Source organism: Pseudonaja textilis, chromosome 3 (assembly GCF_049901715.1).
Source record: "Pseudonaja textilis isolate UNSWEBS1 chromosome 3, rPseTex1.2, whole genome shotgun sequence".
In the NCBI taxonomy this organism is placed as follows: domain Eukaryota; kingdom Metazoa; phylum Chordata; class Lepidosauria; order Squamata; family Elapidae; genus Pseudonaja; species Pseudonaja textilis.
Genome location: NC_141992.1, coordinates 43,192,467 through 43,204,978, shown reverse-complemented (window position 1 = coordinate 43,204,978; position 12,512 = coordinate 43,192,467).

The following is a 12,512-nucleotide window of genomic DNA, read 5'->3' as shown; positions in this document are numbered from 1 at the left end:
TCCATGTGATTTATGATTGAGCAGTAACAAGACATTTACATATAATTTACTCCATTAGATAAATGTTATAATGTATGTACCACATGATAAGTTAAAATGAGGTTAGCTAAGTAACAGTTATTATACAAACCCAGCCAGTGGGTAAAATTGTGTAACTAATTAACATCTAGTTGTTAAGTATAGTACCTGGTAAAAAGGAGCAACAGAATCCAGTTCTGCCCTTCTACATTTACAGGAGAAAAGGATACATCTACTGTGGGGAGCTGAAAACAGGAAACTTTCGGTGAAAGGAAAAGACTGGAAGAAAAGCATTGTAACAGAGGATATGCCATCTGATCCTGGTCTCTGGTTCATTCCATTGTGACTTGTCCCAAAGTTCACAACTGCACAGGGTCTCTTTGCTAATCAGTTGATTGGCTTTGGTTCAAAAGAAGAGGACGGAATTTCTTGCTCTAGCTGATAAACCTTTTCTTTTTTTATCCCCCAATGACATTCCTGAAGCCATGGAATTTGAATATTTTCACTCTAAATGGAAAGTATTTACCAGAAAGGATGATGACCCTGAGTTTTAAGATCTCTTCCACCCTCACAAGGAATTTAAAGAGAGTTTAAGAGGTGTAAAAAGAATTTTTAATCACCAGATTCCCTCTCACTGAGAGTGATAGCATTCTTCCATGACACTAAAATATAATATTTACTCTTAAAAATTCACCTTGAACTTATTTTAGAAGTCTGGTAAAAGTCAAACAATCTTTGTCTCTTATCTCTTCTCCCATTCCTTACTCATTCACTTTTTAAACAAAACTAAATTTTATATAAAACATGATATCAAAAAGAGGAATGTATAGGATTAGACATGACTATTGACAGAAAACTTGTCACTTCTGAATAAATTTATTTAAAATATGTTGTACTTTGATTTCGAATGAGGCCAACTCGGTAACTCTTTTTATAAGCTTACTAGCCACTTGAAGAATAACGTATATCTTTTCATTGAAAACCTCAAATACTATATAAAGCTCTTATATCTAGTCCAGCAGATTATCCTGAGTCTCAAAAAGTTCTATCTGTGATATGAACTGAGTACTTCATTGCAATTCTTTGTGTGACATAAAGTTCCTTTGAAGCTAACTCTATTTTAGCAAGTCGCCAAGAATTTACTAAAGATAATTTGTAAGCAATAACATGCTATTAATATTATATCATGAAGGTTGTAACCTATGTAGATTGTACCTGTGAGACTGAAAGGCAAGTAGATACATATGTCCCTATTTGGTTACAATGATCAATTAGTAATTTATTTTGGTCACATTTTCTAAAGAAATGAGAACTGATAATGAATTCTGGCATTGGCGTATTGTCCATTTTTCCTAAGGATGATTACATCATAAAACATTGATTGAATTCCTATTAACTGCTGGGCTAGTTGTGGCAAAAGGTTGAAAAAATAAAGAAGATCTGTCTCTGGATTAATGTTATTTAAATATATTGGAGATTGCTTTTTCTCCCCCCCCCCCCCAAAGCAAACCCTTCCACCTGAATCACAGCAAAAAAGAGCTTTGAAGAACCTTACAATTAAGGATAGTTTTATTCCCACTTGGCCACTATTTCATAAATAATTAAAATATTCCTTTTATTTGTACAAATGTATGTCTGGAAAAATATTAAATATGGATGTAAATAACAATTTCTATTCTCTTTCTTTTTTTTGCATATAAATTTTATTGAATTTACAATTAAAAAAATAACATAACAACATTACATAAGAAACAGAGAGAGAAAAAGAAGAAAGAAAGAAGAGAGAAGAGAGGAAGAAAAAAAAACGCTCGGTCTTGCGACCAAAAAAGGAGAAAAAGGAGTATAAACGAGAGAAAAAAAAAAAAAAACAAAGAAACGGAAGAAAAAGAAAATACGTTAAAACCAGACAAATATTCTTTTTGACAGTCTACAAGATCCAATTCTCCAATTCTTCTCTTACTTTAAATATACACATCTTATCGCTATTTATGGATATTTATGCTTATTTATGCTCATTGAACAGTTTATCTCTAACCAATTATACCATGCATTCCAATTATTATCAAATGCTGAAGACTCTTTATTTTTAAGAGCTATGGTTAAATTGTCCATTTCTGCGCAGTCACATATTTTCTGAATGACCAATTGATCTGTAGGTAAACGGGATGATTTCCAGCACTGAGCAAATGCTAATCTGGCCGCAGTTAGAATATGAATTATTATATATTTCGTCTTTTTAGGAAAATGTTTATCAGAAATCCCTAGTAGGAAGAACTCTGGTTTATATTCAGTTTGATCTTTGGTTATCTCCTCCAGCCATTTTCTAATTTTTTGCCAGTATTTCTGGGCTTCTTTACAGGTCCACCACATATGAAAGTAGGTTCCCTCTATGTTTTTACATTTCCAACATTTTGGACTAGAGTTTGGGTTCATTTTCGCTAACCTCGAAGGGGGTAAGTGCCATCTATATAACATTTTATACATATTTTCTTTACGCCGCAGATTTCGTAATCTTAATGATTCTATTCCAGATCTTTTCCCATTCTGTTAATGTAATGCTTCTTCCAATATTCCTACTCCACATTATCATGTTCCCTTTCACTATCTCTTGCTCTAATTCTACCTCCAATAGATATTTATAAAATTTAGAGATATTCTTTTTATTTGATCCTAATAAGATTTTATCTAAGTGTTGTAATTTGCTATAGATTCCAAACTCTTTGATATCTTGTTTGTATCTACTATGGATTTGTATATATAACCACTGATCAATTTTAAATCCCTGTTCCTGTAAGTCCTGTCGAGTTCTTAATTTTCCTAAAGGATCTAATAAATCTTTATATTTAGTCGTTTTGTTATATCCAAATTGTTGGGATGAACCATTGCCTCCATTGTTGAAAGCCAAATCGAATTTTTAAATAATGTTTTTACATATTTTTTCCAATTAGTTAATAGTGAATCTCTAATAAGATGTCTATGAAAGTACGCCTGTTTAGTTTTCCCCACATCCCATAGAAATGCGTGCCATCCTCTCTGAAGATCGTGCCCTTCCAAGGCTAGAGTTCTTTTATTCCGTAAATTGACCCAGTCTTTTAACCATAGTAAGTTGGCTGCCCAATAATATAATTCCCAGTTTGGGCGCTAGCCCACCTCTACTTTTTGCATCTTGTAAGGCCTTAATACTGATTCTAGCTTTTTCCCTTGCCAAATAAATTTAAGAGTTACCTTATTTATATCATCAAAAAAATTTTTGATAATTTTATTGGGATTGTCTGGAATAAGTAAAGGAGTTTTGGTAAAATGTTCATTTTGATTGTGGCAATCCTGCCCAGTAAAGAAAGCTGCAACTTATTCCAAGATTCTAGATCTTTCTTAATTTGCTGTAACAGTTTATCATAATTATTCTCTTTGAGTGATTTACTATGTGGTGTTAACCATATGCCTAAATATTTGACCTTTTTTGTTGCCTGTATCCCCATGGTTTTTCTAATTCTTTCCTCTGGTTCTCTGTTAGATTTTTAGTCAGTAATTTCGTCTTATTTCTGTTGATCTTTAATCCTGCTACTGAACCATATTGTTCTAGTTCTTTTATTAGATTATGTCCTTTTTCCATGGGATCCTCTAGGAAGAAAACCATATCGTCTGCAAACGCCTGTAATTTATATTCCTCTGCCTTGACCCTAACCCCTTGGATTTCAGGATTTTGTCTTATCCGCGTTAACAATGATTCTAAAGCAAATATAAATAAGAGGGGTGAGAGAGGGCAACCCTGTCTAACGCCCTTTTCAATGCTTAGTGGGCCTGTTTGTTCACCATTAATTAGTATATTGGCTTGTTGGGTATTGTAAATTGTTGTGATAATATTCTCGAATTTAGTGCCCAGATTCATGTTATAGATTTTTTGTATTAAAAAGTGCCAATGTAAGTTATCGAATGCTTTCTCCGCATCTAGAAACAAGAGTGTAAATTGTTTCTCTGGATGAGCTTCATAATATTCTAAGATGTCAATAACGGTTCTTAAATTGTTTTTAATTTGGCGGAATGGAAGGAAACCATTTTGGTCTTCATGAATGTATAAATTTAAAACTTGTTTTACTCTATTCGCTATAATTGAGGTAAATAATTTATAATCAGTGTTTAAGAGTGAGATTGGTCTATAATTGTTTGGACCTTCTCAAGCTAACTTCTATTTTATCTTGTTCAATTAAATTCAGCTTATGTTTGGCTAATATTAACTGGTTTTGTAGTCCTTGGGTCTTAGGGGTTTTTTGTAATTGTGTTTCTAAGTCTTGGATTTGTTGTTGTAACGCGTTTTGTTGGGCATAAATTCTCTTGTTTCTCATAGCATTATAGGAAATTGTTGTGCCTCTTATAAATGCTTTCATAGTATCCCAAATGTTCTGTTTTGAAGTTGTTTCATTATTATTATCTTTTAGAAAATAGTTTAGCTCCTCTTTCAGTTTATTAATATACTCTTCTTCGTTTACAATTTGGCTATTTAGTGTCCATCTTTTTTTTATTCGTCTCCTATCCCTCCAAATTAGCTGTATTGGGTTATGATCAGCCCATTTATTCGGTAGAATTTTGATTTCTTTTATTTCATTAGCCAAGTCCAAGTCCATCCAAGCCATATCTATTCTGGTCCAAGACTTATGTGGGTTAGAATAATATGTAAATTGTTTTCCTTCAAGATTCCGTTCCCTCCATAGATCTTTTAAATTTAACTCTCTCAACATTTCCTTACATGCCGCAGAGAGTTCCCTTTTCCCCTTCTTGTTTTTCCCCATATTACTATGGTCTTTCTGGTAGTCTGCAATGGAGTTAAAATCGCCAATCAAGCAAATGTTTCTTTTTTCAAAGCCTACTATTTTTGGTGAAGGTGTTTAAAAATTTCCCCTGGTCATCATTTGGGGCATAGATTGCTACAAGTAAAAATGTGATGTGGTTTATCCAAACTTGTATAACCAGAGTTCTTCCTTCAGGATCCGACCAGATTAATTCTGCCTTTACATCTTGTTTTACATAAATTGCAATTCCTTTTTTTCTTGTGTTGGTCGGCCGGTGCTGTAAAAAGTTTACCTAATTTTGGACAAATTAGATGTCTTTCGTCATTCTTCGAAATATGTGTCTCTTGAAGACATATTATATCTGCTTTATGTTGAATAAGTTTTGAGAATATCCTTTTTCTTTTTAATAATGAATTTAATCCGTTTATATTGATGGAGAGCAACTTCTTCCCCTCCACCATTTATCTACTTCTGCTTAGATTTTTGCCTAGTAATGATTCGGTTCTCTTGTTGTTGTTGTTGTGAGTTTGCTCTTCTCTCCCATGTTGTGGATTATCACTTCCTGAAATTGGAGAAAGTCGTTCCTTTTGGGTTCTGTGATAATATCGGACCTCCTGTGGTCTTGTTTTAGGTTCTTCTTTGGTGGGTTGACTATTCTTATCTGTGAGCTGTTGATGAAAAACTTGGGACTGTTCTATCGATTCTATTTTGATTTTCCTCTCTTTCCATGTAATTAACATCCCTTCCGGGATTAACCATTTAAAATGGATTCCTTCTTTATTTAAATCATTAGCTAAAAATTTATAATCTTGTCTTATCATCCTCACTCTCTTTGGAATTTGTTTTAAAATCCTAATTTCTCTGCCTTTATATGATATTGTTTCCTCCCTAGACATTTTCAAAATTAAATCCCTCAGACATCTCCTAGAGAAGCGGATATGAATTTCTCTTGGACAGTTGTTACGCCTGGCGTAGCTTGTGCTAACCCTATATACCTCATCAAACTCTTTAATTAGATCATCTTTTTCCTTTCCTAGCCATTCAGCCAATATTTCTGCCATCAAATGTTCCAATTCTTCATTTTTGGCTTCCGCCACATTCTGGAATCTTAAATACACCATTGCTTTGTCCATCGCGAGGTGGATCAGAGAGTCTTCCGTTTCTCTAAGTACATTTTTAAATTCCTCATCCATCCTTTCAAAGTTAGTCTCCATGCGTGTTGTTCTACTCTCTATATCTTTTATTTTCACTTCGTTTCTCTCCATGGCCTGCTGTAGAGACCCTATCTTACCCTCCACCTTCGCTATATCCGCTTTCATTTCAGCCTTCAGTTTCCCCATCTCATCTTTCAATTCACTTATATCTGCTCTAGTTTCCTTGTGATTTTTAATCATCATTTCTTGCATTTTAGATATAGCTTCCTGCAAGGCTAATATGGAAGTTTGTATATTAATATTGGGGACATTGGGCTGCTTTTCCCTATTAAAGACTCCTCGATAGTTTTTTGAGATGTTGGTGGGGTGGCTGTCAACGTAGTCGATAGGGTCGGGATAGCCTTCTTTCCTGTTTTTAAGGCCATAGTTGTTGTGGATGTCATCTCTCTAAGTATTTGTTTTTGTTGATGCACAATTTTAAATATATTATCCCAAATCACCATTCAGTATTTGGGTCCTGTACTTGAAAGACTATTCACGTATTTCAATTTTATATCTCACTCCACAGTCTTTTCCCCTATATCATAAATAGAGATCTGCAACAATATTCTAGTCAATGTAATAAGAAAATTGGTCAACAATAGTACATCAATTAACACTTTAAGGAATTAATCTTAAATGTCGTAAGTAGTCTAAATAATTTATAAATAGATTATATCAACAAAGTTTATCCCTTTTTACTATTAATACTTACAACAGTAAACTCTTAACTCTTTGATAATAGTGTATCCTCCTCTTCCCCCCCACCCCAGTAAGTAAAATTATGTGAAGTATTTAGGAGATACAATAGGGAGGCAAGGGGCAAGATAATAAGAGAAGGGGTAGAAGAGAGATTACCACAGCTTCAGAAAATCAACAAACAAACAACAACAAGGAAGTCATCTTAAAGAGAAAATAGTGCCAACTTAGTAAACTTAAGTAGTACCACGTAATAAAGAGAGCAAATTGGGTGAGCTAAAGTTCCATCTTCCAGCTAGAGGTTTCTTTTCAGCCTTCCAATCAGCAAATGGTGAAATGTGCTGACTAATCTGCAGTCCCAAAACCGTCTTTCCCAGCGTTCTGTTCGCCTCTGGCTTCTTCCTCTTGCTGCTGCTTCTTTCTTTGCTTTCCAACTTTTAAATCCACATACAAATCTTCCAAAGTCCAATATAATGCTCAATTTATCTTCTCCCCAATATTAAGTAGATGTAATAGTCATGTTGTGCTCAGACCTGAGGATTCATAAGACTCAATCAATGTCAATATTCTTTCACCTCCATCGCCTCCCTCTTCTCAAATAGAGTCAAAAAGAAAGGTCCAAGAATCAAATAAAGCCCCTCACCAGTTCCGGATCTCCAATCTCCAGGTTTTAGCAATCTCCGTCTTTCCCCAAAGCTTCCCCTCACAGGATAAAGTTTTCCCAATTGCTTTTCTGGCCGCTCTCCGCCCGACTTCCAAGAGGTGCTTATCACAACCAGGAGAGAAGAATTTATGCTATCATTCTTCTGTCATTCTACTCCCTTCAGATTTCAAAGAATCCAAGATATAAACCGTTTCTCTGTTCCTGTTACTCGATCTCGCAGGCTGTCACTGCTTTGCTTATTCACTCAAGTGGCAGACCGGATTGGAAGCCGCCATAAAATGACAGCTTACTCTTTAGCGCCGAGCTCGGGAGCTTCCCTCTTCACTGTCGGGGAGTTGCCTTCCCCCCTCTGCAGCTCGAGGATCTCCACGTTGACACGAACCTCTCCGGAGTTCATGTATCCCTGGGGGATCGCTCCTGACGCCAGAAAAGGTGTTCGAAGCCTGCACCAGACTTCTTCACCTCCGTTCTCCTGTCCTGCCACTCTCGAACTCTCAATTTCTATTCTCTTTCAAAGTAAGCAACTTTATGCAGTGCATATAAAAGGAGCAAGATATATTAGGCCATATAAATGAATATATATCATAGGATAAAAGAAAATATAGTTGCATTTTTTCTGCACTGGAGAAAGTAGAAAAAATTCCACTGGAACTATTCATTATTCCTTTTTATACTTTTCTACCCATCCTTGTTCCTATGGTATTATGTTCATATACCGATTCATACATTGCCTTGGGCTTTTTAAAACATATTTGTCTTTTACCTTAGGGTTATAGTTTTCCCTGTAACCATCTGTGGAGGTGAAAACTGGAGTTTGAAAAACCAGCCTATAAAGAGCATTGCTGCTTTTTAAATATTTGGTGCTGGAGAAGACTCCAAGCATACTATGGATAGCCATGAAAACAAATAAATCATCAGTCAACACAGAGTTCTCATTGGAGGCACAAATAACCAGGATCAAGTTATCATTCTTAACATGTATATGTGACTATATAGCTCTCTGGAAATGGTGGAAGGAAAGAGGATGATCAAGAGCAAAGTTGAGTCTCAATTACAGTGATTTCTGGAAGACCTGCAGAATCAGTTTAGGGACATGATAGGACAGAATAACAGAATTGGAAAGGATCTTCTTGGTCTTCTAGACCAAACCCTGCTCAAGCAGGAGATCCTACAATACTTCTCACAATGGCTGTCCAATCTCTTCTTAAAAACCTCTAGTGATGGGACAGCCACAACTTCTAAAAACAAGCTATTCCACTGATTAATTGTTCTCACCATCAGGAATTTCTTCTTAGTTCTAGGTTGATTCTGTCCTTGATTAGTTTCCATCCATTGCTTCTTGTTCTGCCCTCAGGTGCTTTGAAGAATAGGTTGACCCCATCTTCTTTGTGGCAGCCCCTCAAATATTGGAAGACTGCTACCATGTTACCCTCCAGGGGTGTCAATTGGTGACCCGTGAGCTAGATGCATGCACAGGTCACGCCCACCCCAGCTGCACAAAGGCAAAAAGCATCATGATACATCATATGACGTCACTTGACGTAATTGAGTTTGACACCCATGGAACTGTTTTAGCCTCCAGTCCCTTAATCATTTTTGTTGCTCTTTGTACTTTTTCTAGAGTCTCAACATCTTTTGATGTTGATGGTGACCAAAACTGGACACAGTATTCCAAGTTGGTTTTACCAAAGCAGTATATAAAGCAGTGCTAACATTTATCATGATTGAGAAAATCTTTGTGGTTGCTGACAGCTGACATCAATATAAACCATCAATTTCTCCTTAAGATTTCACATGCTCTGGTATATATAAAACCCCAATTTCCTTTTAAAACTATTTTTGTTTTCTTTGTTTTCCTTTTTCACTTCTATGTTTTTAAGTAAGTATTTATCTGGAAGGCCTTTTTTCTTTTGTTTGTTTTTGTTCACTAAAAGCCAATCTAAGAAATAGAAGCATGCTGCAACAGTGGAAATTGGGACAAAATTAGCATTTCAGAGAAGCCACGATCTCTACTCCATCAAATTTCAATAGTTAGTCTATCAGTAGAAGAAAAGAGATTTGTGTCTATCCTTAAAGATATGGATTTTTTCATTCCAGCATTCTTTGAATTGAGTTTCAGTCTTGCTAGTTAGTAAATACACTATTAATTTTCCTGTTTCCAGATAATTTTTTGCATTCTATCTTGGTTGGGGATCCTTTTTATTTTGGGGATGAGGATGCTAAGGATGCTATAAACAAAACAAATGAATATTTGGGGCAATTGAAAGAAACACAGATATCAGTAATTGATAGAAATTGTCTGTATAGAGTTAGCAAATAGCAATTAATATGCATGTTATTATCTTTACACAACATGGATTTGCATATAAACATACTTTTAAAAAAAGCACTAGAGTTCTATTTATTTATCTATTATCCATTTAGTTCTTTTACTTCCTTAAAGCAACCATCAACTTGCTACATTCAGACATTCAATTCAGAGCAGGCCTGACACTTTTCGATTAGTTCAGTTTAAATATTTGATGCCGAAAGAACAACTTCAAGTGCAGTTGTTTTTATTTGTAACAGAACTAAAGATGTATGTATGTGTATTACCATATAACAGGGGTGGGCAAACTACGGCCCACGGGCCACATCCGGCCCATTGGTCATTTTAATACTGCCCACCTCTGAAAAAAAAAATTCCCCTCTGAAAAAAAAATCGGGGCCGGCCAAAAGAGACCCCGCGTGCCAAAAAATCGCACACACAACACAGAGCTGGGCAGCCGCTTCCCTGGTGGCGGGGCCGAGGCCTCCACCTGGGTAACGCCCACTGCTTTCCCTCACCAGGGCTGGGCAGTGTGTTGCCCTGTGCCACGTGGCCCCTGCCTGGCAGCGCGCCTCTCGGCGGGTCTCCTCCTCCTCGGCCATACAGAACAAACAGGCAGAGAAGGAGGAGACCAGCCGGCTGGTTGGGGGAAGCTTTCTGCACTGAAAGAGGCAGCTACTAATCTCCGGCTTTGCTCCACTTCTCCAATGGTCCGGTACCACCCTGTTCTATGCGCCGGCTGCTCGGACTTGCTGGGCCTGACACATAGAACAGAGCATGCTGCAGGCATCTCGTGACAAGCCCCAGGACATGTGGTCACCTGCTGGCTGGCCGGGCCAGGCCGGAAGAGGCACATTCTCCAGAAGGAAGAAAGTGTGCTCCAGGAGGGCGGGTGCCAGGCAGGTGGGTGGATGTTCCGGGACCACTTAAAGGTCGACTTTAAGAGTGCCCCCATGGAAGAAGCCGAGCAAACATAATGGCAGCAGGGATGATGGGGCATGTGTGTCCCTCCACAAGGAGTATGAAGGGAGGCAGACACCGCACCTCTCAGGAAAAAAGTAGGTGCCAAAGCCCTGGCTGTCACCTGGGAGGGGACCGTGGAGGGACCCATCACATGCCCTTGTTGCTCCCGCCGCCTCTACTTTTGTTCTTGTTCTTGGCTTCTTCCATGGGGGCGCTCTTAAAGTCAATCTTTAAGAGCTGGAAGACGTTTTGTTAAATCTCCACCAACTCATCGTTGGGAGAGGTGTAGCCCCTGAATACACGAGAAGTCTTGGACAAAGTTCTCTGACTTTTAAAACACATCCGTACGGTGTTTGCCTCCCTTCATGCTACTTGTGCATGCCGGGAGCACCTAACTAGAGCAAAAGAGAGCGAAGTTGACTGCTATGAAATGAGCACCTTGGCTTCCCCTCTTGCTCCTCACAGTTGCCCTGAGCTGGTGCGGTTCTTTACTTGGGCAGCCAGACGTTCGCAGCAGTGCCCACAGCAGCAACAGGCAGTTCCGCCCGGGCTCCGCTCAGGTGTCTGGCTGGGGCTGTCAGGAGTTGATACCACCGGCACAGCTCCGCGCGGCTCCAGTCCCACGTTGCCTTGGGAAAGGAAAGGCAAAACCAGGAGCTGCTGAGCCTGAGCCTCCGGTGCCACTGCTGCCGTTGCAAAGCATTGCTGCGGCTCTTCCTTTTTGCCTTTCCCTTCCTGAGGCAATGCAGGACTGGAGCCACGCGGAGCTGCGCCAGCGGTAGCAACTCCTGACTCAGGGGGCCTTTGAGGGGAGGGGAAGAAGGAGAAGAAGTGGGGGAAGGGGGGGCGATTCCCCAAAAATCTTGTGCTGACCCAGCCCGTCTGTCAAATTTTAAAAGTCAATGAGGCCCCCGAGCCAAAAAGTTTGCCCACCCCTGCCATATAACATTTGTGGCTGGATCTGTGGAGGGCAGATGCCAGGCTGATGCAGCTTAGCAAAGGTATCAATTAGTACATCCCAGGGAATATTTTCCTGCTTCTGTGTTTCTGTGCAGAGTTAGAGATGTTCTTCTACATGCCTATTAGCAACCACTCAGACACAATTTTGCACAGCATTGTTAGTAGTGGCTGTGCTAAATGGATAACTAGCAATATTTTCCTACTTGTACCACTGAGAACATGAGGCATTCATACCATTTTTAGTCCACCCTTTGCTACAGATAAAATAAAAACTGAAAATGGCATTTCAGAAATATATAAAGATGGTTTGCTGTTATTTTAATAATTATCTTCTGTTTCCTTTGTGGGAACAGAAGGATAGCACTTACTCACAGTTGACATTTTCTACCCCAAATATCAGTATTTTTTTTGTCCATACTGCATCACATATTGAAATCACAGTCACAGATTTGTTCTGATTCAGCCATCTCTTCCCTTCATAGGTACGAATTAAATTAATTAGAATATGCTATATGAAGGAAATCAAAATCTCAACAGCTTATTTTAAAATCCTATGCTTATTTACTTAAATCCAAATTCTCAGTTTGAATATAGTGGTTAACAATAAACACAATGTGAACTACAAAAAGCAAAATTCAAAAACGAATAAAACTATTTCATGTTTCAATTAGCAATTGAAAGCCTGACCAAAAAAAACAAAACGTTACCTGCTTTTTTAGAGACGAGGCAAATGAAGGCCAAATACAACTTGCAAGAGTTCCTTCCACATCTTGCATCCTAGGCAGGAGAATATCCTATCTGCCAGGAAAATAAGTTCTTTTAGGTCTAGAGTTTCAAGTCTGGTGGCATAAGGTATTCTGCAATGAGCAGAGGAGCGGAGAACACTTCTTGTGAAATATTTCTGGACTTTTTCAATTGTG